The sequence below is a fragment of the Sciurus vulgaris genome, assembly GCF_902686455.1.
Source record: "Sciurus vulgaris genome assembly, chromosome: 17".
In the NCBI taxonomy this organism is placed as follows: Eukaryota; Metazoa; Chordata; class Mammalia; order Rodentia; family Sciuridae; genus Sciurus; species Sciurus vulgaris.
Genome location: NC_136478.1, coordinates 8,893,165 through 8,918,718, shown reverse-complemented (window position 1 = coordinate 8,918,718; position 25,554 = coordinate 8,893,165). Strand labels below are relative to the sequence as shown.

The following is a 25,554-nucleotide window of genomic DNA, read 5'->3' as shown; positions in this document are numbered from 1 at the left end:
GAGGGTTGTTTCATTTTGGTCCCTGTGTATCCATTCTGAATTAGTAGAAGTCGACCACTTAGAGGAGTGTTTGCATCTTCAGATTTGCCTACAGATAGAGAAAACGGATTGTCCCCTCCAGCCCCTGATGCCCCCATGGTGGCCTCTCTCTTGGGCTTACGTCTCCTGTCTCTCTCTTTCCTAATGCTGAATGACTCCTTGGCCCTCCAGAAACATTCCCCAGCACCTTCAGGGCAAGCACATTAACATTCTAAAGGGTCAGTGAGGCTGTGGTCCTGGACAGAGCTTTTGACCGCACCGGTCTACTAAGGTAAAGAGGCAAATGGAGTTTTAAAAAATTCAAAGGGATTTATGTGCAGTCAACTCCGAAGACTTCATCCTGGGCTTCAGCCATTTTTTCAACCTTACATTGGGGTGAATTCTGTACCATCATCACTGATGTCAAAACCGGTGATGTGATCTTACAGATAAGAGCTGGATCCTCGGGGTCCCAGAGGCAATGTGTTGTGTTGAACGTGCAGACTACTGTTATGGTGCAGGACCTGGACCGGTGCCGTGCTGAATAACTTAAAAAAGATTTAAGGGCTTAGGAAGAATACCTTTGTTTTTTTTAAGCTGACAAGAAAATTAACCGAAAGACCTCGTTCCTTTACTCTTAGCTTCACAGATTTTCTTTAATCAGCCAGATGGGTGTACGTGCTGATTTCCTGCGGGAGGGTGTAGGCTGCCCCGCCTGAAGTTAGAGAGCAGACCTGGGCTGTGCCCAGTGCACTTCCTACGACCTCGTCACGCAGGACCCAGAGTTGCCTTGGAACATAAAAGGAGCCTCCCTGCGTGGCTGTCTGATCATGGAGGGAGGACCGGGGAGACTGAAGCGCGGCAGGGGGGCCGCTGTCGATCCCTCCGAGCTCTGCAGCAAGCTGGAGGCCTCTGTGCCTCTTTGGGGCCCACTTCCCAAACGCTTCCTCCCTCTGTCCTCAGTTCATTCTGTGGATGCTGCGGCAGGTGTCCTTGGCAGGGCTGGGTGGCGGTCATGAGCTTGGGACAGGCCAGAGGTATGGAAGGTCCCGGGAGACCAGCTTTCCTGCCTGGCACGCACGGCTCTTCCCCAGCTCCTGCCCCACCTCCACGTCGCCCTCACCTGTCAACCCACTCCCCCGTCGGGGAAGCATCAGTCTGAGCGAGGGCTGCTGCTATTTATTCTTGGGTTTGAAATAGCACGCTGCAAATTCCAGCATTCAAAGACTTGCAAATCGCCTTCCTCTGCAGCCTTGGCATCAGGCTAAAAGAAAAGAGAGGCTGCAGATAGAGAGGCACGTGGCTTGTCACGACTGAGCCCCCTTTATGTCCTGCGTGGTTGCTCAGAAAGTGCCCTTGCCCTGGTGGCCGTGGCTTCTAGATAAAGCTCTTTCTTCCACTGAGCTGCGCATTCTGCCAGGTTGTAAATTGTCATCTCTTCTTCGTTTCTGCGCATTTCAGATGAAATAGCTGCTTGCAGAGTGCACTGGACATCTTGGTTTCCAAGACATTCAGGTGTTCCCACCACCTCTGTCCAGGGGTTGGTGGTGCTGGCCTGCCTTGCCCATGGCCACCAGCAGTGACCACTCTCTAGATGAGCAGTCGAGTAGCCTTGGGAACGCCTGTCTCTGACATGGGTGGGCTGGAGCAGCCATGGCAGTAGTTATTTTGAGATTGGTGACTCCACAGCTGTAAACATCGGTGCCCGATGTGCCCGACAAAGTCTGACTTGCAAGTCTGTAATTCCCAGCGGTTCCTTAAAAAAAAAAAAACAAACAAACAAAACTTCCTACGAGGTGCTGTGTCATGGGATGTTGGCGTTGCTGTTGGAGAGGATCCTGGATGAGGAAGGGCACATTTCTCCCTATGGGGTTGCCCTGGGATCCTGTGCCCTTGAAGTGACATTTAAGCAGTTCTGTCTTCTTGATGCCTTCCTTCCCTGGCTGTAAGTGATACAGAACTATTGTGGATTTTTGATATTTGATATCGCTAAGGCAATCAAAGACATTCTTACTCAATTCAGCTGAAAAGGATTAGGTCGATTCTGGACGAGAGGAGGCTTTGGGGGAAGCGTTGGACGCGCTGGGGGTTCCTGGAGTCCTTATCTTTACAGTTAAGGTTTGTAACTGGATTTTACCTCCGTTGACTGGATTCAGCCATCTGGACTGTGGGGTGGGCAGAGTACGGCCCCTGTGCTAAATCTGGCCCAAAGCTGGACTGCTGCCTAACTTGGTAAATAAAGTTTCACTGGAACACAGCCATGCCCGTTTAGTGTGTCACCGGCAGGACTGGGTCATTACGCAGAGGTCATGTGGCCTTCACAGTGCAGGTTTGGAGATGCCTGCGTGAGGTGGCCTGGCCCCTCTCAAAGAAGTGCTGCCTCATGCTCCCTCAGTTGACCCTGTGAGTGAGGTTGGATGAGTGGACGCTCCACCCTCAGGAGGATGGTGGCAGCAGTCGCCCGTAGCTGGGAATCCGCGTCCCCTGCCCCCGTGTTCCCCGTTTTAGGTAGCTGCAAGGATTTGGGGGATGTTGTCTCATCAGAAACTAACACTCTTCTCTCCTTGACCTTTGTTTAACCAGCTTTATGAACCCGACGAAGTTTGTAGATTGAGAGCTGTAGCTTGTGGACCTCTCTGGAGATCAGCATCTCAGTTTCCAGGGGGAGTCATCTCTTCACCCAGAGCTGCTGCTAGCAGATCAAGAGGCCCGGAGCCCCACAGTCCCGACCGCCACCCAGTCGAGGCGAGGGAGGTCACCGCTGTTGGTGGCAGCGTAGACTGAGCGGGAGGGCCTCCCTGAAGTTAGCCGTGGTGGATTGGCTTCAGCACGGTGAACACTGGCGCAGGACTGCGGAGTCTCAGGAGAGGGAGTTTCCTAGGCTAGGGAGGCCCCACCACGGAAGGCCCATGGCTTGCTTCCAGACTTGGCCGCGAGTCGAGCTGATTCGGCCATCACACACGGTTGAGTGTACAGTGGCCCCATTGCCTGCAGCCTGCGGGGCTGTCAGCAGAGCAGGCTCCTGGTGAGGCAGGCGACGTGGATGCCCAGACCTGGGGCAGCGGCCTCTGTTCACCGTCTGCGTTTGAAACCCTGCAGATTGAAGCTGGGCGCTGCAGACGTATTATCATCGTATTTGTGGGGAAGCAGCCAGGGCTTTGTCAGACACCCATTAGAACGATGAACACGTTCGAGCGAATTAGGTTCTTCAGTCTAAGCTTCAGGGTTGCGAAGAGAGAACTTTCTTCTTGTTGCCACCTGAGACCAGTGGTGGCCAAGTTTGATTTTTAAATTCCTTTCTGAGTTCAGTCAGGATGAAAGGTTTCTTCCATCTTTTGAGCCTTTATAATGTCGGGCTGTATCAAGTGTTGTGGCTTCAAATCTGAAATAGCCTGGCCTGGTTTGGATTTTTGAATCAGGGGACCCATTAATAAAACCAAGATTGTTCTACCCCAGAGCAAGTGCCCACTGCCCACTTGGTGAGTGCCAGCGCACTCCAGGGCTGACGTCCTCGCTGCTGCTGGTGTCACCACCTCCCGAGGCTATTCCAGGGTCTCTTTCTCACACACACACACACACATCAAAATCAACACACTTGAAGTTACCAAAAAATCCATGCTCATGCTGTTGAAGGCACCCCTATAGTTGTTCTTCTTAAGCAAAATGAAGCTATTAGATTTTCTTAACGGGGAATTCAAGTGTTAGTGTTTTGTAATTTTATCTTAACCCACTTGTAAAACGTCGGGGAATGATTTCTAAATTGTGAGCTGGAACCATGGTATGAAGCATGATTGCTGCAGTTTTATTTTTATTTTTAAAATGGGTTCTAATTAGTTGAACATGACAGTAGAATGCATTCATACATTTTGATAAATCATTCATAAATAGAGTGTGATTTCTCATTTTTCTGATTGTACATATTGCTGCACTTTGATCCCACAGATCGTCACCATGACGAGTCCTTGCCTGGTGTAAATGCTCCCTGTCCTGCAGTGACAGGAGAATCCCTCTCTTCAGGTAGAGAAGGCTGTTTGTCCCTAAGGTTTTAAAGACACCCTCCCCAGCTGCACACGATGCCAGCCTCCTTTATCCGGCTGCGTCTTTGTTTTTCTTTCTGTATCTAAATTTTGCTTTTACACCTAAGCGGTGCTCTTTGCTCCCTCCCCCCGCCCTGCCCCCAATTATTCTGAAAGGCCCGTGAACCCGGGGCTCTGGGCCCACTTACATCTGGTCATCTTCCTGGGCAGAACATGTCCCGGTGAGGTCACAACACTGCTCGTCTCCTCTCCAGTTGTTGACAAGGTCTGTGCCACTGGGGTCTTGGCATTTATCTTCTTTTAAGAACGTGCTCATTAAGAAGAGGAAGAATTCCAAAATAATCCAAGTAACCTTTTGGGGATTAATTAAAAATATTTGTGACAGCTACGCTCTTATGCTAAACTATACCCATGTATTATAAGTAAATGAACTGAAATTATTTCATTCTGAGAAACTGTTGAAAGTTTTGGCAGTATTGGGAGAAGTCCTAGATGCCATTACGTGAACGCTGAGAATTGGTCCCTTCGTTAGTACCTGACGAGCTGAACGACCTTTCGCTCTTTTTTTTTTTTTTTTTTTTTTTTTGAGACAGGGTCTCACTGGGCTCAGCCTCCCCAGTAGCTGGGACCACAGGCTCAGGCCACCACACTCTGCTCCTGTTCACCTTTAAATGCTCTTACTGAACCCGGAAACCACATGCCCACAGTGTTCAGAACTTCTCCTGGGAGCACGAGGCCGTCTGAGACTCTGAGGCTCATCGCGTTGCTCCAGGACCCCGTGTAAAACCCACAGGAGGGTGTGTGTGCGGGCCATGCACGTGCACCAGGCTCGTCCCCTGCCGCATGCCCCCCGGCAGCCCTCTGTGCACGCATGTGCCTGGCCAGACCCCAGCCGAAACGTTTGTTACGGGAGGTTGTCGCTGAATTCTGTATTTGCATGTAGTTTGGATCTTAACCTTTTCACAGTGTCAGCCTAACAGACAAGAGTCGCAGAGGAGGCTGTGCAGTGACCAAAAGGTTCAGACTGGTGATGTAGAGAATGTTTTAAAATGTCATCCGCCCCAGTCAAGGGTTTGTAGTGTTATGTAAGACTTGAAAATTGTTTTCAAAAAAATCCAATTGAGACAGTTCATCTTCTGCTTTTGCATTACACAGTGACATGGTAAGACTCGCAATGAAAGTAGTCCACACGCTTCCTGTAATTAACCTACAAGCTCAAACGATGGTTTACGTTTTGATTTTTTTCTCCACTAGAGGGCTCTGTTGCCCTTTGATTCCATCAAACAAAAGAGGCAGCGGCTCGATATGGTTTTCTTCCTCTAGCCAGTCTTGCTTTCATTTTTGTTAAATAATGCCTTTTGCTTTCCTAACATATCTTTTAGGTTTTGTACATCTCAGCCATAGAGTTCAAGCCGAAGACTGTTACTCATGTCTCTGCTTGTCTCTTTCTCTTTTTGCTTTGCGTTTTTGTTTTGTATGAAATGCCGAGGATGAAGAGATCCAGTTAATAAAAAAGGCCCATTGTATTCAGGGAGCCCCTTGTTCTGCCAAATGACACAGGGCATGCGTTTGGTGACATTATTGGTTTTGAGTGCGCTGGTCTATCAATAATGTGATTTCCTTTTTTCTAAGTGGAAATTGTAATATTTAAATATTAGTGCCTCTGTTTAAAGCTCATTTAGATTGCTTGGGGACCTCAGGTTTTCCCTGAGAACGTCTCTCCCTTGCCGCTGCCACCAGCCTTACCTAGTGTTATGTAACGTATTTTAATTACATTGTTTATTAGAGATACATTCTTGTACTGGAAGAAAATGTATCTTTCGGGCGCAGTTTTTGAAGCCAAATGCCTAATATAAAGCAGATAGCCAGTGCTCCCGAGTGCTGTGGGCGGTTGGGTTCTGGCTGCATGACTGAAGTTCCAGGCAGCCCAGCAGTTGTATACTGCAGCTGTCAAACAGAAACTTGGCCCAAAAGAAAACAGTCTGCTTTATAAACTGCTTATTTTCAAATTCCAAAGGGGAACAAAATGAATACACTATATTTTGTATTTTTATTTATATTCTTTTTCTCAGCAACTTTTTCTCTTTTGAAAATGTGAGCACCTGGAAACTTTGTGAATATAAACCTGTGTCGTCGTAAAACTATTCCACTAAAGATGTTCGATCATCCATGTGCCAATGTGTTCGTTGTTTATCAAATAAATTGTTAAAACTGGAGGCTGTTTTGGGAATTATTGTGGACTGTACAATGCAGGTGACAGTGACGGTTGTTCAGCCTGGACCGTCCCCTCTTGGGTACAACGTGATCTGTGTTCCTGCTTGCACTGGACTGCATTCCCACGGCGTCCAGTCATGAATCCTCCACTTTCTTCAGAGCAGTGTTTGGGTCCATCAGAAGGCTGCTTGAAAGCCCTCTTAAGTTAAGGAGCCAGTGGACTGACCAGGAAGCACAGCCCCATCTTTAGAGGCTGTTGCCTAAATCATCCCCCTTTCGTAAATAACAGCACATTTCATGAAGTGCCAGTCTCGGGCCACACAGAGCTAACTTGGGGCGTGTAGGAGACTTCAAGTCGTGTGACATGGTTGAAATCTGATAGTCTCAGACCTTTGAGTATTTGCATCTCAGGCTGTGCTCGGTGGACTTTTTTTTTCTCTTTTGGGATGTTTCATGTTGGAAATGATATTCAGACAGAGCTGTCCCAGAAGCAAATGAAGATCTCATTAGACTCCGATAGGAGACCTAAGATGGTGTGTGTGAGCAGTAGATTCAGAAAAAGGGAGCGTGAGATTGGGGTGGGACCCATATTCTAGTGTCTCTGTTTCTCTCTAGTCCCTGTGACCAGCTAGGTGAGTGGAACTAGTCCTTTTGTTTAACCAAATTATTTCATCAAGAGAAAAAATGTCAGTCAAACCTCTTGTATGGTTGTGTACAGACTGAAGTTAAAACCAAAAATGTTCTCCGTCTTACTGCTGAAATGTACTTGTTTGTTGCAGATTAGTGTTTGTTGATTATCATTGTGTTACATTGATAGCCTTTCACAGTTTAGGAGGATTCTGTGCAAGACAGCTGTTTTGGAATGAAGTAAAGATGAAAGAACAGAGAGGGGAGGTAGATCTCTTGACATCACACAGCTCCAGTGGTGCCTGTAGGACTGCAGCAGGGGGCGTCTCACCGCCTGCCTGGGGGTCCCACCTGCTGTTCTCGCCACCTCCATGTTCCGAGGAGTAGTAGCACAATTCTTACTGAGCTCTTCCCAATCAGCTGTTTAAGTCTGTGAACCTGAGTCTGGAATCAGATTTATTTCAACAAATGCCTTTAGGCTGGGCGGGACCCCTAGAGGGCGGGCCAGCAGATGGGCAGGCCACATGTTGAGCGTGGGTTAGCACATCCATGCTCGCTTTGTGACATTCTCCTTTGGTGTCCTGAGTGCAAAACAGGTGTTGGGAAAGAATTCTGGGGGAACGGGAGCTCGCAATGGTCGTGGTCAAGCCTGTGTCGACGCCTGGTATTAGGCTAAATTAGCTTTACGTGAGTCCTCATTAAATGATTAAAGTTATTTTAATGTTATTAAGCATGCATTCCTTAAGAAAAATTTAGAAGATGCCGATAAGAAAAAAAAAAATATCAGCCAGAATCCTTCCCAGCTAGAAGTTGACAGTTCAGGTCGAGCATCTGAGGATCCAAGCCTCTGTTCCTTCCCCTTCTTCCTTTTGTGAGCTTCCAGTTAGCTGTGGTGGTGGCATCTCCCTCCCTGTCATTGTCCCACATCCCGAACGGTTGCATAGTATTCCACCATATGGTTCCAGGCAGTCCCCCAGAGTGGCACATTTGGGTGGATTCCAGCTTTCTAATAGCTGCGGAATGCAGATGAGCATTCTGTGATTAAATGTCTGTACCCATCTGTGAGTACTCTTACGGTTTTATTTTGTGGAAGTAGAACCACTGAACCGAGAGAGTTGCTCCTGAACCTTAATATCTTGATTTGTTTTGTCAAACAGCACCCAGCGTGGTTTACTAGTTCCAATGCCTAGCAGCCCTGTGGTCCCAATCTTGGGAATTTGTTTGTTAAAAAGTATCAATTAAGTTTGCATGTCTCCGACTTTAGTAAGGTTGAGCAGCTCTTCAAGTTTGCACCACTTCTTTCCTTCTCTGTTTACTGTTTTAGGGAACTTGATAATGTTTCAGAATTCCTGCCCTGCCCGAGAATGGTATCATGGACAGCCTCCTCCGCCCAACATGCAGCATATGAAAACTTGGCTCATGGACATTTTGATAATTTCACAATCTTTTAAAAAATTATGAGTTGGAATTTAAGTCTGTTGCCGGTCTTCAAATTTCCAGAACCATGTGCCATTAAATAAAATCTCACATTCACTTCTGTTCATTCCTCAATAACATGACCCAACAAAATTAGGAAAAATGCAGGCTTTTCAAGGAAAGTATGTGGCTCAGGGTCCAAGAGAACCTTCCCAAACACAGCCTTCGTTTCACCAAGAATCCCTTGTATTTCTTGGTCTGTCGTCCTGCCTCCCGCGCCAGCTTGGCTACCCACCCTCAGGCATCAGAAGGCTGGCCTCCTACCCGCCACCTCACACACCGGCATTCTTGCCCAGAAGTGGTGGGCAGGCCTGGGTACCCTCCTGGGAGACCGATTCCCGTGCTGACATGTTGGTGGAGACTGAACCCCCCCGGGAGATGCAGATGTGCTCCTGGGGAGCATGCAGCACCCGGGTGAGGACAGCCATCCTGGTGTGGGGTGGTTCCTTTGGCAAAGGGATTTCATATAGAGAAACCCAGATGTGTCGAGTGGTCACATAACACAGTGTAATATTTCTACTGAATCCAAGATACAGAACTGGAAGCTTGTCACTCTCTCCTTAGCTGGAAAGAAACTTCTCAGTAATCCTGGGGAGCTTCCTGGAGTCCCTTTTAAGGACAATGCTACTACATGGCCTAAGCTGTGATTATTTTTTTAGCATACTTTTAGTTGTAGATGGACACGATATCTTTATTTTTTTACGTGGTGCTGAGAATCGAACACAGTGCCTCACACGTGCTAGGCAAGTGCTCCACCACTGAGCCACAACCTGTCATTATTAAATGCAGAAGCGCAGCAGCAGGATCTCTCACCTGCCTTCCACACGCACAACAAGGACACACCGAGAGCTTGGTAACAGGGCCAGCGGGACGGTGTGTCTTCAGGATGGCGAACACCTTCGGGGTTCGTCCCCTTGGTTTATTCTTCTGTGGCTTGCCTTTTTGTCAGATGTGTGTGTGACTCTGAGAGAGGTACTGATTGCTCATTCCAGGCATGCAGTGTCGTTTAATTTTCAAAATGTCCCTTTCTCCTAGAAGTTAATTTATCTCCCAAGTATCTATTACTCTAAGTCCATATCCCATCCCGTAACCAAGAGGAAATTCATGAAGAAGCCGGCCCCACTTCCCACTGTGAAGCCTTGTGGGCTGTTCCCAGGCACGCCAGTGACAGCTCCCACGTGACACTGCTGCTTCAGTGTCTGTGGGGAAGGAGGCGCCACCCAGGCACCTCAGACTCGCCCAAGGAGTCCAGCCCCAAGGGAACACAGCAGGCAAGGGTTGGCGACTCTGGTTTTGGAGGCTTCCTCTAGCTCTGTGTCGATGGGGTGACTCCACTCCAGAGTTCTGGTTTGATGAGCCTGGCTCCCAGGTGGTGCGATCGTGCCATTGCTGAAAATAGCTGTGCTGACAGCTGGGACAAGCTTGCTGGGGTGGGTTTCTGTCTGGAGGGAGGAATTCTGACCCTGCAAGCGGCCATGACCTAGAGAAAACTAGGCTGTGCTGACCACTTCCCATCTGAGTGCGTGAGCCAGGTCACTTTCCTTCCCTGGACTCCCGTGCCATACCCACCACACCCGGACAAAATTCCTTCTCTGCAAATTTGTTGACGATGAACTCCAGGTGCCTGGGGGTTGACTGCCCACTCATCCTTGCAGGCTCTTACTCTGGAGCCGTTTCTGGAATGGGAGGCGAGGGGATTGGGTTACTCCCCAAATTAGTTTGGTATTTTCCAAACTCCCTGGTTCTTGGACCCTCAGAAGTTTAACCACAGTATCTGCGTTTGTCCTAGGGTGACCTTTCCAAATAACCGTTTTAGGCATGGTTGTGTGTTGGTGTGAAAGGGAATATTTTAGATATTTTTTGGTTGATGGGAGGCCAGATAATAATTTTGTCTAGAATAAAAGAAGTGGGGGAAAAAAAAAGTCAGTTATTTTTGCTGTATTCAGGGGACTATGGAGTGTGGTCCCGGAGAAAACTTCTCTCCCTGTAAGGACTGCATCGTGGCAACTTTGCTGAGTTTGGCAACTGAGCTATTTGTTCACCTGAGTTTGTCATGGGCCGTAGGACTGCCTGGTGTGTTAAGTATAAACGTCCAACGTTGCTGTTGCATTTCCTCGATCCTACCGAGAATGAGTATGAGCATTAGCATTTAGAAGGGTATGGCACCTTTGCTAGAGGCTTAGGGGACATGGACGAGAATGGCACAGAGACAGATGGTCGTTCACTGCTGTGTGACCTAAGGCGAGTGACTGTTGTAAGCCTTACTTTCTTCATTTGTAAAATCAAGAGAATATAACCTCTCTGTCACCATTTTGTAGGTAGCCCATGATATTTGGAAATGCAGCAATGAAGAGTGCTTTATGAATTTGAGATTGCTTGCAGTTGGGGAAAAATAACTTCACAGTTGTAATAAAGGGAGCGTTGGGGTTGGGAGAAGATGGAGGAAGAGTAATTTAATTCCTTAATGATGGAATGAGGTAGGCATTCTTGATTTTTTTTTTTTTTCTTTCCCATTCGGATATGCTGAGCGGTTTCTGCAAGATCTTCAGTGTTCAGGAAGGGAACCAGATGTCAAATAACAGACTTGTGCTTTGCACAGCTAATTTGGTGGCAACGACCAGAGAGTGGCAATGAGTGTTGTCCCCTCTAGTCGATGGGCTGTGTCACCAGCCAGATATCCAGCAGCAGAAATTTGATGTAATAGGAAGGGATTCTCTGCAGAGGAGAGAACTTCCTGGGTGTGGTCATATTGAGGTGTCCTGGGTGGAAATGGGGCCGGGTCTTGGGCCACAGGGTTTCTCCCAGTTGCCTTAGGTGTCATTCACCTTGGTCCTTGCCTCCGCCAACAATTCAGATATAGATGCAGAATTCAGATGTGAACTTGGTGCTGTTGGCTGACATGACATTCACAAAATTGCTGGCCATGTGGTGACCCACGCAGCCATCTCTTTGGAATGCAGAGCCTTCTCTGTCAGCCGCTGGGGCTGTAAAGATGATCTCTCCAAACTTCCTGTGTCTCTCAACACACAGTCTCTGGCTGCCTTCAGTTTTACTGTGTGGCTGTTTCGTACTGTAAGCAGCCGTGGCTTCTAAACTCAGCAGCTGGGGTTGGGACGCTCATATCAGCCAAGAGATCATCCATGCATTCCAAATGGCATTACTAAAGAAAAAAAGAAAAAAAAAAATGCCATTACGACTTTATCTGTTGGCAAAGAACGATTCAGTTCTCAGTTCATGTACAGTTACCAGATTGAGCGCCTGACAAGCTGGAGAGCCCTGAAACGGATCCACATGGGGAGACAGCTCAGTCAGGGAGCAGAGTCAGAGTTTTGGCAGGGGACACCGTCCTTTCAGCCGGAAAGCTGGCTTGGGCACTGGCAGTCTGTGTGCACAAGGGCTTTCTTCCTACCAAGTTGAGCAATGACTGCTTTTCTTGCTGGCCTGGTCAGGGAGGGATCAATAGGAGGAAGCCAGTCCTGTTGGCAGTGGGCACATCTCGTGACACTCAGTCTTTGACTCTGAGTAACGTGTGGTCTTTGCGTAGTTAACTGTTGGGGAAGCATATGGGTTTCCTGTTGCCGGCTGTGAAAGATCCCCACAAACTCAGTGGCTTAAAGTGGCACAGATTTATTTTACAGTCCGGGAGACCAGGAGCCAGAAATCTGTCTCACCGGGCTGACAACAGGGTGCCCACAGGGCTGGCTCCTTCTGGAAGGCCGGGGGTGGGGTCCAAAGCTTCCAATGGCCGCCCATGTTCCTTAGCTTGTGGCCCATCCTCCTGGCTTCAAGTGACACTCCATTGCATCACCTCCTTCTCTCTCTCTCTCTTTTTTTTTTAGTATTCTTTTTTTAGTTGTAGATGGATATACCTTTATTTTGTTTACTTATTTTTTTTTATGTGGTGCTGAGGATCGAACCCAGTGCCTTACACGTGCTAGGCAAGTGCTCTACCACTGAGCTATGACCTCAGCCCGACCTCCTCCTCTTATGTGGCCCCATCTCCTGCTGCTGTCCCCCTCCAGACACACTCAGAGCTCACCTGGATGATCCAGGGCCACTTTCCCCTTTTTAATCCTTAATTTAAGCAGGACACAGTGGTACATGCCTGTCATCCCAGCTACTTGGGAGGCCGAGGCAGGAGGATCGCAAGTTCAAGACCAGCCTGGGCAGCTTAGTGAGACCCTGTCTTAAAAAAAAAAAAAAAAAGTGTGGAGGTTGCTGGGGATGTAGCTCAGTGGTAGAGCATCCCTGGGTTCAATACTCAGCACCCCGTTCCCCTCTACAAAGAGATCCTTCATTTAATTGCATTGCAGAATCCCTTTTGCCATCACAGGGATAAGGACGTGGGCATTTTGGGGAAGGTTGTTACTCTGCCTGGGACGGAAGGCTGGTGGGAGACCCCTTTCAGGGTCAGCCTTCTGGACTTCTCCCCCTTCCTGGATGGATCTTTGGGTTGGTGTGTTCACCCGAAAAGCTCTGCTTCCCTGTGTTCCAACTTTGGGGGCCATCACCTGAGGCTGCCGCTGTCCCAGTTGGAGTGTGTCTGTGCAGGGCCGTCTGCACATCTGAGACGTTCACATCCTGCCTGCCATGGAGTCACTGAGAGCCACATGAGGATGATTGGCGATTGAGGGCGGGACAGTGGCTGTGTGCTCACTTCTGCAGGGGCCCTGGGTCAAGGCAGCTGTTAGGACAGCAGACTCTGCTGGCCTGCAGCCTGTATCTGCCCCCTGAGGGTTTTTTGAATGATTTATCAAACATGACCTATTGTGGGGGGTGTTTGGTTTGTTTTTTATTGGTTTACGTCCAACACGTTAAAATCAGGGTGATTTACTTAAACCTAGATTTCAGACGATCTTTAGAAATAAGATTGTGTGCCATGGACTGAGTGCTTGTGATGCCCCCAGGGGTGACCTGTAAATATCCTAATGCCAGTGTTTCCTATTTGGAGGCAGAGTCTCTGGGGGCGAGTAGGTCACGAGGGGCCACCTGGATGGGATAGAGTCCCTAGGAGAGGCCAGAGGGCTCCCCAGCTTGCATTCTGCCAGGCGAGGATCCAAGCAAGCGGGACCTCCTCCGTGACCTGACCTTTGGCACCTGACCTTGAACATACAGTCTCCACTCCTGTGAAAAATAAATGTTTTTATTTTAAGCCGCCCAGTCTGTAGCATTTTGCCATTGCAGCCCTAGCTGACTAAGGTCTGGCAGCACCGGTCCCCAGGCCAGCCTAGCGGGCTGGTAGCACCAGGGCGGTCAGCGATGGAATAGCTCCATTCCATTTCCCAGCTCCTCAAAGGGTGTGACTGCTGCAGAGCACTACTGGAACCAGAGCTATTGGAGTCGGATCAGGTGTTGTGCACCGTCGTCCGACCTGCCTGGTCCTGTAGGGAGGCGAGTGCAGAGCCCTGGCCACACAGCCGATGGGGGCTGTATGCAGAGACCTGGCTGCTCAGAGCCACAGACACACCACTATTCAATCTTTTGTACAGTCAACAAATAATTATTGACTGCTGGATACTAAGTGCTAAGTCTTCAACGTAGAACCAGAATGATCCCTGCCCTTATGGAGGTGCAGACAAACCAGGGTATTAGCAACATGATCTTTGTGCTTCTAGGGAGCATTTAAATTGATTTCTTTTGTAGTGTAATGTGTGTGTGTGTGTGTGTGTGTGTGTGTGTGTGTGTGTGCATGTGTAAGAGAGAGAGAGAGAGAGAGAGAGACTTCCTGTATACAGGTATGCCTCTGGGTAGCTTCTAATTATTTCTGTATTTTTCTATTTTTTTTAAAGATATAGGGTATGAATGGTTTTTTCCCACTCTTGGAAATATCTGCAAATGAATCAGCAAATACGTTCTTATAAATGAAAGGGAACATTTGCCTTCTCAACTGATACTTTCAAAATCTTCCTGTTGTTCTCTGATGTTCCTTGAGTGTTTTCCACACTCGCATCCTCTGAGTAACCAGACAGGAAAGCAGACCTGCAGTGCGTAGAGGCAGCGAGTGCAAAACATCATAGACCTGGACAGTGTGCGGATGTGCGGTCCAGTGTGATTGCTTATTCCGTAATTCATATTAATCACCATTCCCTCGCTTGCCTGGTGTTCATAAGCATGTGGCCGAGTTGTGATTTTTTTTAAGGGTCATCTGGTTCGCAACCCGCGCAGTTCTGTACTCTTCACATCGCAGGTGCTGAGGCTGGGAAGGGTAGTTGGAGGGGCAGGCTTGCTTGCTTTGTCCTGTGGACAGCTTTCTCTTGCAGTTCTTGGAGGCTACCCCGTGGTGAGCGTTTGTGCTTTGCTGGGTGTTACGACTTCCTGTGGCTCTGGGCTCTTCATTCTCCACCTTGCCAGTGGTAGAGCCGAGCTCTGCTCAGGCTGGTTATTAATCTGATAATATATACCACGGAGGTTTTATAATTGCCATCATTCTTCTTTGCTCCATTCCATTTCCCGGCTTCTCAAATGGTGTGGCAGCTGCAGAGCTCTACTGGAACTGGAGCTATTGGAGTCGGATCTTAAACCCTCCCTGGTACATTCTGACAAGGCTGCAGGGAAGGCGGTCATGTTTCCGGACAATATTTGCACCTATAGATTCCAAGCACACTTTTAATTTCCTATCATGTAAAGTGGAAAAATGAGCCAAATTAGGACACACACTCAATCTTCAGGGGGGGACTTCTAGACTTCACGTTTTAGTTATTATAAAGGTGGTCTTGTTTAGATTGAAGAATTTAACATTGTTTAACTTTTCAATCAAAATATCACGTGTCCTCTTCAAACTGTCCAGAGAGAAGAGCCTGAAAGTGAAGTAATTTCCAAGAAATCCCCAAGGAACAAACACTGATGGCCTTACACGAATAGAAAGCTCAAACGACTAAAGCTTCCGATGCATGTTATAAAGGAAGCTAACACAGGGAAGCGTCAGGGATATTCTTGCAGGGCTGAGCCGAGCTTGCAGGGGTGCAAAACATTAGCGTTGTCACATTAGAAATAGGTCTTTCCAAATTTCCGGTCAATAAATTCCTTCTGTCTCCCTAACAGATTTTGTGGCTCTTGCTCAGGTTTTGGAGAGCCGTAGGAGTCATCTTCGATGTTCCTGGACTGTTTCCTTTAGGAATTGCTTTGTATTATGTAGGTGTGTGTGTGTGTGTGTGTGTGTGTGTGTGCACGTGTATTCTCATGTTGGTGGGGAAAATTAACTCTGGCGATGAATGTGAAGTGGCAAACATTGTTAACTTACTATTTGCTTAAATGTTAGTATTGGATTTCAGAGCCAGCATGCTGGCCGGGGGGCTTTGTTTTAAACCTTGAGATAGAAAGGGGTCTGCTCTTAGGAGAGCATTTCTGGATCACTATCAGAAGTCTTTATTTAGAAACTTGCCTGTGTTTTCTAATGCTGGGCATTGCAGTAAACTATAGTATGGATTTAGCAAAGATTATTCTCTGTGTGCGTAATTCTTGGTAATGCCTGCTGAATTTGACTTTTTCTGTAAATCTTTTGGGAACCGATAACCCCCTCTTTTTTTTAGTTTCCTTTAACCTCTTTTTTTTTTTTTTTTTTTTATCCTGACAGTTGGCATGAGCTTTTTCTTTTTCATTACTTCTGTGATTCGGAGTCCATCTCTGGCTTATCTCTTCCTTCTCTGTTTAGTTTCATATTTTACTTTAATTTCTGTACTTCAGTATCTGTCATTCTGGTATTTAAGCTCTTGGAAGAATTTGGCAGTTGCTAACTTCTTGAGAAAATAAAGCACTCCACTGGCATAATGTTCTGCTTGTGCTGAGTTAAAAATTCACAGTATTTGGCTATGGTTACAGTAATTTAGGTTCTGTTTAGAAGTAACAGCCCAGGAATATTTTCCTCATGAAGATGGCAACTTTGGTGTTAGAAAGCCCAGTTGTGTTTTTCCTGTGTTATGTGTGAAAAGAACCAGGCAAGTCTGAGGATATTAATAATAATGTCAGGCAGTGATCCCTCTGTGCAGAAGTATGCAAGAGAGAAAATCCAGGAGACGGCATTGCACTGAAGCAAGGGTGCATTTCAGTGACAGGTAATGTAGATGACTCAGGGAGAATGGGAAGAGGGCAGGAGAGACGCCCAGAGAAGAAAGGTGTATGTGTCTGCTGGAAATCCACACGCGTCGGGGACTCACCCGCCTCTACTGTGCTGGATAAATGAAGATGGGGGTTTGCGCTGTGCCCTCGGGCATCTTGGGATGCAGAGAAAACTCAGCCATGTGCAACAACTCAGGAGCAGTTACTTACCCAGCAAGTGTTTTCACTAGTACAGCCTAACGTTCCGAACGCGCAATATGCCTTTTAGCGTTTAGTTGAGAGTGTGACCCGGCTCTCACCCTGCTGTGGTTTACCAAGTGCATGGGGCAGTTGCTTCCTGAGTAGGGTTTCCTTTTGGATGTATAAAAGAGAGAAATGCAGTACACAGAATTTGGGTTTCCAACTCTGCCGTTGTTTGAGTTTTATCACCCTGTTAAGCTGTGTTCAGATATTTAGAAGCCAGCTTTGTTGACTGATGATAGAAATTCTTTCCTTCTGAAAACTGATTTCTTTCTTCCATCCATGACCTTTATCTAAAATCAGGTTTGCTCACTTTTCTTTCTATATTTTTCAAATATCAATTGGCTCAAAGAATTAGACTGAAAGTATTTCTGAAAACAAAACAAAACAAAACAAAACCTCACTTTTACTAAAACTGACCCAAAGGATAATGACAAGAAAAAATGACATTTGTAGACTTGTGTGTCTAATTTCCTTTCTTCTTGACTTGAATTCTTTTTGGAGTTGAACGTAGAAGCAAATGTACCTTTATGTGACTTTTGAGATCTCTGGAACAGAGAATTCACCTTTGTAACTGGAATTTATTCAGCATGTAAATGCAGGTGGCTGATTATTTTATAGACACCTGCTAGTGAATGATGGGTAGGTGTGAGGACCACATATAAAGTTACATTTAAGTCCAGGAGGCGCTTTTATGAGGCAGGCTGGAAATGGCATCTGATTTTCTTATGGCTTTTTCATGTCCATTTTGATGAATCTATTTATTACTTCTATAATGAGTAGTACACATGGTTGGTTAGCCAAGTTATTGAACTTTATCAACCTTGGCTGAAATTCACAATGCGTGCCAAACTTGTTGTAACATGTAAGAAATTACATCTGGGCTAAAAGGTTCAATAATGATTACTCTGATAATGGAATCTTTTACAAAGCATGGGATTTCTTTTACAAAGCATGCTATGCCGGTGCTTTTTAAAAATTTCAGTGATACAATGAAACAAGGAATCACATGTAGCTGGAGAAAAGGATTCCCTCGCAGCATCGATTCAGATGCGTAATAGGCTTTTTGACTCCCAGGATGGATTGAGAGTGTGGTGCTGTCACCAAGTGTAGACTCTGCTGTTCACTGTCACACCTCTCTCTGCCTCTTACTAGAGTTAGCCATGACCATGTGACTTTGAACCCTTTTGGGTCTGGGGGACACAACCTGATAACGTCATGTTCTGTCACCTCCATTTATGAGTCCTTAATGGATCTGAAATACGCAGCCACACTGGTGTTAAATTGTGGACTCGGGAACGCAGAGATTTTCACTCTGACTGGAGAAACCTGAGCACAGGTTGGTCGACTAACCAGTATGGAGCTGTTGGGTTTTCAGGGGCCTGGTACATAACACCCTTTCCCCTGCCCGAGTTAGACTGAAAAGACGTGTCTGAGTCACTGGCAAAGCTGATGTTGGAGAATGGGGCTTGCATCTTGGGCTTTCTAGTCCTGGACACCAGGATGAGGCGGAGAGGTCAGGGCTGGATCAGGGGCGACCCCCCTGCAGCCTACTCAGGACAGTGGGTAGAGGAGAGTGCATGTTCTTTGCAAGAGAGGAGAGGCAGGGCTGTGCATGCCTGGGTCTCACTCCTAGAATTATAATTCCTATAAGTTATATCACCCCCCATGGGCAGGAGGGAGATGAGGAGAGGGGCCAGGGATGTCAACGCACATGGAGGTCCCTTCACCTAGAAAGATGTTTCTGGAATGGGGAAGATGCCTTTTCCACTCCACCAGTGACAAACAGAGTGCTTAGAATCTTGAAACCTTGGGAAAGCAAGGCTGCAAATAAATAAATATTGTGTCCATGACCAAGTTCCCTTTGGATTATGAGTCCTCACTTACTTCTTAGATAACTTGGCATCTTTTTTTTGACGTCTGGGCTTTGCAACCTGCTTACTCTAGCGCCCTGGGCTAAATTCTTGACCACTGAGTCTTGGTTTCTTCATCTGAGGAGTGGGTATCGCCACAGCAGCCTGGTAGAGTGGGAGGAATTCAGGGAAGTGAAAGAAGAGCACCTTCCCTGGGGCCAGGGGTCCGACAGCATGCGTCTGTCCACCGAGTCTCCATGTCGTTTAGATTCTAGGGCAGTTTCTTTGATTTTCTTAACTTGGTATGGTGAGCAGTTTTACACATATGCCAATGCAGAAAGAATTATGTTTTTTCTTAAGAGACAAAAAGGAACTGGTTTAATGCACCTCGTATGGACAGGAGATGATACACTTGAGTTTTAGATCCGCAGACCATCATGGCCCTACAGTTGTCCTGGTGTCTGCTACACTTAGGGAGTTTGATGACTATTGGCATATGTCATTTGATCGCACAAAATTGCCAACAAGTGTTGAAAGGCTGTTCGTGCCGCCGTGGTTCTGTGCTCTGCTTGAACAGCATCCACATCTTTAGGAGAGTGGAAAAACCAGAGCTGGTCTGTCTTCCTCCATATCCATTTGGAAGGAAGCCCTCTCCACAGTGCGAGAACATCACCAGGAAGGAAGCCCTCTCCACAGTGCGAGGACATCACCAGGAAGTAAGCCCTCTCCACAGTGCGAGGACATCACCAGGAAGTAAGCCCTCTCCACAGTGCGAGGACATCACCAGGAAGGAAGCCCTCTCCACAGTGCGAGGACATCACCAGGAAGGAAGCCCTCTCCACAGTGCGAGGACATCACCAGGAAGGAAGCCCTCTCCACAGTGCGAGGACATCACCAGGAAGGAAGCCCTCTCCACAGTGCGAGGACATCACCAGGAAGGAAGCCCTCTCCACAGTGCGAGGACATCACCAGGAAGGAAGCCCTCTCCACAGTGCGAGGACATCACCAGGAAGGAAGCCCTCTCCACAGTGCGAGGACATCACCAGGAAGGAAGCCCTCTCCACAGTGCGAGGACATCACCAGGAAGGAAGCCCTCTCCACAGTGCGAGGACATCACCAGGAAGGAAGCCCTCTCCACAGTGCGAGGACATCACCAGGAAGGAAGCCCTCTCCACAGTGCGAGAACATCACCAGGAAGGAAGCCCTCTCCACAGTGCGAGAACATCACCAGGAAGGAAGCCCTCTCCACAGTGCGAGGACATCACCAGGAAGGAAGCCCTCTCCACAGTGCGAGGACATCACCAGGAAGTAAGCCCTCTCCACAGTGCGAGAACATCACCAGGAAGGAAGCCCTCTCCACAGTGCGAGGACATCACCAGGAAGGAAGCCCTCTCCACAGTGCGAGGACATCACCAGGAAGGAAGCCCTCTCCACAGTGCGAGGACATCACCAGGAAGGAAGCCCTCTCCACAGTGCGAGGACATCACCAGGAAGGAAGCCCTCTCCACAGTGCGAGGACATCACCAGGAAGGAAGCCCTCTCCACAGTGCGAGGACATCACCAGGAAGGAAGCCCTCTCCACAGTGCGAGGACATCACCAGGAAGGAAGCCCTCTCCACAGTGCGAGGACATCACCAGGAAGTAAGCCCTCTCCACAGTGCGAGAACATCACCAGGAAGGAAGCCCTCTCCACAGTGCGAGGACATCACCAGGAAGGAAGCCCTCTCCACAGTGCGAGGACATCACCAGGAAGGAAGCCCTCTCCACAGTGCGAGGACATCACCAGGAAGTAAGCCCTCTCCACAGTGCGAGAACATCACCAGGAAGGAAGCCCTCTCCACAGTGCGAGGACATCACCAGGAAGGAAGCCCTCTCCACAGTGCGAGGACATCACCAGGAAGGAAGCCCTCTCCACAGTGCGAGGACATCACCAGGAAGGAAGCCCTCTCCACAGTGCGAGGACATCACCAGGAAGGAAGCCCTCTCCACAGTGCGAGGACATCACCAGGAAGGAAGCCCTCTCCACAGTGCGAGGACATCACCAGGAAGGAAGCCCTCTCCACAGTGCGAGAACATCACCAGGAAGGAAGCCCTCTCCACAGTGCGAGGACATCACCAGGAAGTAAGCCCTCTCCACAGTGCGAGGACATCACCAGGAAGGAAGCCCTCTCCACAGTGCGAGGACATCACCAGGAAGGAAGCCCTCTCCACAGTGCGAGGACATCACCAGGAAGGAAGCCCTCTCCACAGTGCGAGAACATCACCAGGAAGTAAGCCCTCTCCACAGTGCGAGGACATCACCAGGAAGGAAGCCCTGTAGAAGAGTCTCAGAACAGCTCACAGCAGGTCAGTCCTCCTGACAATCCCGCAGGAGCCAGCCCAGTTTTGCTGACAGCTCAGTGTGCCTTTTAATTATTCTGTCTGCAGTGAAATATTCCCTTTTAATTTTATCAAATTTACTTTTCATATTAAGAACCGTGTTATTGTACTTGCTAACGGAGGTTTAAAATGTGCGACTAATATGTTTTATTTTTTTATAATGCTCCATTGGAACTCAGTGAGCAGCGAAGAAGTGCCTGATGCAGTTCGCTCAAAATAAGGACGAGAAGACCAAGGGAGAAAGGAGCCCAGGGCTGAGCTGGCTCTTCGTCTCCATTGAGGGCCCAAGTGCAGATTCTTTGTGGGGTTTGGTCTCCTTTTTCCCTGGGAAGAGTTCAAGAGTCAACATCTCTGGAAGCAATTCAACCTTTCCAAGAAATAAAGACACGGCAAGCATCTGTATGTTATGGTCCGGGTGCGAGGTGTTCCCCAAAGCTCAGTTATGAGACAATGCAGGAGGGTTTAGAGGAGAAGTGATCGCGTTCTGAGACCTTAACCCAGTCAGTGAATTGATCCCCAGGTGGGTTGACTGAGCGTTAACAGCAGGGAGGGCGTGGCTGAGGAGGAGCGTCATGGCGGGGCGTGCGCTCAGGTTATATACTTGCTCTCTGGGACGTGAACCTCTCTGCTTTCTGATCATCACGTGAGCACTTCTCTCCACCACATTTTCTGCCTCACCTGGAGCCCCGAGGAATGGAGCTGGCTGTCTGTGGACCGAGACCTGAAACTGTGAGCCCCCCCCAATACACTCTTGCTCCTCTAACCTTGTTCTCGTCAGGTCTTTTAGTCACAGCAGTGAAAAAAGTGGACTTAAGCTCCCTATCTCTTGAGTTTGTGTTTTTAAAAATTGTTCATCTCTTCCCCCTGAATGGTAATACTGCACATTTGGGACAGCCCACTCGGTGAAGCCAGTGGGCGGCTGCCCGACTTCAGTAGCAATCACCCAACTGCCACCGACCACAATCAAGCCTGGGAGGACCCTGCGCAGCACTGCGGGGAGCAGCCGAGGAGCGCTTAACTGCCCCGCCGCTGATGGGAAGGCGAGGGCCCCTGGGCTCCGGGCCTCGGAATCGCAGTCGTCATTTGGCATCTGTATTACCTGCAGCTGCTCCTCGGCCCTTCCACGCAGCCCTGCCTTGCGCTCTTAGCCTTCCCAACCATGTGGCCTCTGGCGTGGACAACGGGTGTATGCCCTCGGTGTGGAAGCTACCGTGGTGTGTTGTGAGGAAAACAGTCCAAGTGAGAACACTGCGTTTACTTCTGGGCAGGGCACAGACTGGCCGATGGCTGGCAAGGTCATCAAATCCTGTCCCAGGAAGAGTGAGTGGCTAGTGAATGGGTAGAAGAAAAGGAGAGCCACAGACTTGGTTTCTAGGGGCAGAGCCAAGACTGGTGGGCTTCCTTCTTCTAGAAGCAGCGTGTAGCGGATCGGAATTTGCCAGGGGCAGGGCAGCCTTTCTGATCATTAACCTTGTCTAAAAACCAGATAGAACGTTTTCTGTATTGAAAATGTTTTAAGAAGTTTTTTTTTTTTTTTTTTCCCTTCCTTTTTAGTTTGGGTTTCCCCAAAAGCAGAACCTGAGAGGCCTATCTGTAGATCATCTGGGATGTGATCGCAGAGGGCACTTGGGAGGGACCGGGACACTAAGCAGGGGGAGGGAGAGGCAGACCAGGATGCGTTTTTGAGTTGGGCTGTGGTATTGGCAGCTGGTGCTCCGTTCCTTGGGAATTTTCCACGAAACTGTGAAATGTATCTCAGAGCCGACTGCCGAGGGAATGAGGGACAGTTATCTGCTGGCTTCCATTCCTCAGGCAAGGGCGGCCCCCCCACAGGGATTGAAGTCCCCGCATTTTGGGGGTTGACCCTGGGTTGGTGCCAAGCTGGATTCCGTAGGCATCCCATGCTGCCTGCTGCGGGATTTCCAGGACAGCAAGGGGGCGCCACGCCGCAGCCCCAGGTGCCGTGGCTGATGGAGTTGGTGTGAGACTTGTTGATGACCACGAGGTTGCAGTGGCAGCTGGAGTAAGATGGCTGGGAGGGGTTGAAGTGGGGCGGGAGGGATGCCCAGCACCGCCTGCGCCCTGCACGCCGCTCAGCTCCCCTGGGCCCCGAGCACAGTCCACACCTGGGCCCTCCCAGGTCTGAGGCTCTCTACCAGGAACGTGAGCCGTCCCGGGCCGCGGTGAGTTCTGGGGACTCGACCTACCCACTGTCGGATCTGTTTGCTGGGGAAGCTGAAATAAGGCTCCACGAACCGGGTGGCTTTGGACAACAGAGTTTTTATTGTCACTCGAGGGTAGAAGTTGGAACCCAAGTCGCAGGCAGGCCCCATTCCCGCTGACCCTGTGGTGAGGCTCCTTCCTCGCTTCTTCCAGCCGCTGGGGCAGGAGGTTCCTTGGCTGGTTGTAGCAGGGGTCCCGTGTCCCCTTGTCTGCATCTGGCCTGCTCCCCGTCTCCTTCCCGTCTTCCTTACGTCTCTGCATGCATCTGTTTGCCCGCATTTCTCTTTTTTGTAAAGGACACCAGTCACATTGGATGAGGGACCATCCTAATGACCTTGTTTTACCTTAATGGCTTTGGTAAAGTCCCTGTTTCCAAGTTACCACATTCGGAGGAGCTGGGGCTTAGGACTTCAGTACTCTTACACCCATAACAAGGAAACAACAAAAGAGATGTTTTCCAAGATCTACGCTAGGAACAGGTGTGATTCAGTAAGCTGCTGCCAACAAATGGTGCCTCCTCTGTAGCCAGCTCGGCCCTGGGACCTGGGGATTCATCAGGGAAGGAGCCGCCCTGGCCCGTGAGGAGCTCACTTTCTTACGGAGCGTGATTTTCAGAGGTCGTTGCTCTTTTGCCTTGTTTTAATCACCCATTAGGAACCAGGAGGGGAATCACCTGTTTCCAGAGACAGAACCAGCAGCCTTGAGCAAGAGTTCCCACGGCAGAGCTGCTGTTTGAGCCCAGGCTGTGGCTGGGGAGAGTCCTGGGAGGCCTCCCAGTGCTGAGCAGGCCTGGGGTGGCTAATGGCTGAGGTGGCGTGGCCGCTCACAGACAGAGACTTGTGCTGGGCTGTTCTGTCAGGTCTGCGATACTTGACTTCTTTCTGTTTACCTTTCAGAAGAATAAACAAAGCATTTTTCTAGCTGCTTAAAAATGTTCCAGACCACTGGATGTCAACTCTTCTTTTTTCCCCCCACCCTGTACTCCTTTGAGATATAATGGAACCTCTGGCCCCTTTCCACAGGGAGAAAATAAGCCCATTTGCAGCTAGGCTTTTATGTATGATTTTGGGGGAGAGGAATGGATAGTTCATGGATGTTGAATTAAGCAATCCCAGTATTTTTCAGGAATTAGTCATTAGCAGTTAAATATACACATTTGTTTCAGAGAGTCCTTTTATCCATAAAACATGTATGGAATTGGATAGGATTAGAGATAAAAATATGCCTGGAAATGTTTTTATTAACTTTTATCTAAAGGTTCCTTTTCTGATAGAAATTTATCAGTGTATAATTAATAAAGTAGTACTGATTCCCAGATTACACTTTGCTAAACAATAGAAATTTCCTAAATAACTGGCAGGTAATGAAAAAAAAAATCCAGTTACTGACAGCCTGTCATGGTTGAATCTAAAACCTAGGGGCAAAATACATATATTCTATGTAGTTTCCATTTCTAGACCCTGGATTTCTAAATTCTTCCTTATAAAATTTTAAATTTCTTTTTCCTTTTTTGAAAGATGGGACCCCCTAATTATGGACTTCCTTCTTACATAATCTCTTCTTAACAGATTTGATTTTTTTCATGCTGAAGGTAATTATTAAAATGCCTCCTTTGGCAATCGATAAGTGTAATTAATTCAAGGAAAGGTTTGGAGTTGGAAGTGGGTGAATAGCTGAGGCCTTGGCGTCTTATTTGCAGAAGGTACATGACGTGCTCATGGAACTGGATTTGGGCTTTGCGACAGTTTAAGCGTCTTTTAAAGGCAATATAGTTATTTCGCCTGTGAAAATAAACTACTCTGGTTTTAAGTGATGAAAAATGAATGTTAGTTAAATCTGTAGCAGTGTGTCCTAGCCACGGGAGCTCCGCAGCACAGACAGTGGTAAGCCAACACAGCGGAAAAATCGCCTTGTGGCAGAAGAGCCAGGCAGGCCAGGTACCCCATGGGAGTCGGATGTCCAGACACCACGGTGTCCCTGGCCTGGTGGTCGGTGGTCCTGCACCTTGCTCCTGGTTACTTCAGGTGCTTGCCAGATCAGCACCGTCTTCCTCAGGTGTCCCTCCAGAGCTTTGTGTGACGTCAGGACCACGGGTGAATTCCTTCCAGAGAACCTTCTTGATAAACAATGTCCTTTCCACGCAAGATGAAATCAGCCTGCCATATATGTGGACGTTTGCAGTTTTCTCCTTTCTTTCTAGACTGATCTGAGCAGAGATGTTCAAATTTCCACTTCCTTGAACAAGATGGAGTTCTTGCTATGCCGAAGGAATATTTTTAGCTTAGTAATTTACTTGGAAACTGCCTCATTCAATACTTGATGTTAAATTTGAACTCGAATGTATCGCATCATATGACATGGGCTCTTGCATTAACATTTTGTTGGATTGGAAACAGAATCAACACATTAGTCATCTTAATTCATTTAAGTTG

At 48.2% G+C, this 25,554-nt stretch overlaps 1 protein-coding gene across 4 annotated transcripts in view; it reads left to right on the top strand.

The window, feature by feature from the left end:
* The window catches only part of WWOX (WW domain containing oxidoreductase), a 910,606-nt gene that overhangs the window by 10,978 nt on the left and 874,074 nt on the right, over nt 1-25,554 (top strand). The window lies entirely within an intron of this gene.